This window comes from Dunckerocampus dactyliophorus, chromosome 5 (assembly GCF_027744805.1).
Source record: "Dunckerocampus dactyliophorus isolate RoL2022-P2 chromosome 5, RoL_Ddac_1.1, whole genome shotgun sequence".
NCBI lineage: Eukaryota > Metazoa > Chordata > Actinopteri > Syngnathiformes > Syngnathidae > Dunckerocampus > Dunckerocampus dactyliophorus.
Genome location: NC_072823.1, coordinates 25,730,032 through 25,730,367, shown reverse-complemented (window position 1 = coordinate 25,730,367; position 336 = coordinate 25,730,032).

The window sequence follows — 336 nt, the reverse complement described above, 5'->3', positions numbered from 1 at the left end:
GTGTACAGTCAGCTCCCGCGGCACACTGAGAGCATAGTGGAATCACGCAACCGCGAGGCGTGATGCCGCCAGGGTGGATCACAGGGCAGGATCTAAAATGTAAATGTTTCTTAATCATCATTAAATTATACTCATTACATTCAAGTTTCGTCTGGACTGGGTCACTTATCGGTCAGTGTGGCAGAATGTGTGATGGAAGAATGTTGTGTGATAAATCAAAAAAGTAGTCCTAACTGCAAGACTTTGAGAGACCCTGGCTGACATAAAATATTAAAATGATTTGATTTTGATGAAGTGATGGCCAATTTAAAATGAACAAACCAACAGCCAAGGTTA